We start from the raw sequence: 678 nt of genomic DNA, 5'->3' as shown, positions 1-678 counted from the left end.
ATGCCTGTAATCCCAGCTACTTGGGAGGCTGAGGCAGGAGAATCACTTGAACCTGGGAGGTGGAGGTTGCAGTGAGCTGAGATCGGGCCACTGCATTCCACCCTGGGCGAGAGAGTGAGACTCTGTCTCAAAAAAAAAAAAAAAGCAGCAGGCACGGCGGCTTATGCTTATAATCCTAGCACTTTGGGAGGCTGAGTCAGGTGGATCATTTGAGGTCGGGAGCTCAAGACCAGCCTTGACCAACATAGAAAAACCCTGTCTCTACTAAAAAAAATACATATATATATACACAAAATTAGCCAGGCATGGTGGCACATGCCTGTAGTCTCAGCTACCCGGGAAGCTGAGGCAGGAGAATGGCTTGAACCTGGGAGGCGGAGGTTGCAGTAAGCTGAGATCATGTCATTGCACTCTAGCTTGGGCAACAAGAGCAAAACTCCATCTCAAAAAAAAAAAAAAAGGCCGGGCGCGGTGGCTCAAGCCTGTAATCCCAGCACTTTGGGAGGCCGAGGCGGGTGGATCACGAGGTCAAGAGATCGAGACCATCCTGGTCAACATGGTGAAACCCCGTCTCTACTAAATATACAAAAAATTAGCTGGGCATGGTGGCACGTGCCTGTAATCCCAGCTACTCAGTTGGCTGAGGCAGGAGAATTGCCTGAACCCTGGAGGAGGAGG

Source organism: Sapajus apella, unplaced genomic scaffold (assembly GCF_009761245.1).
Source record: "Sapajus apella isolate SASKATOON/1434 unplaced genomic scaffold, GSC_monkey_1.0 scaffold38, whole genome shotgun sequence".
Lineage (NCBI taxonomy): Eukaryota > Metazoa > Chordata > Mammalia > Primates > Cebidae > Sapajus > Sapajus apella.
This window is presented reverse-complemented; position numbering follows the sequence as displayed.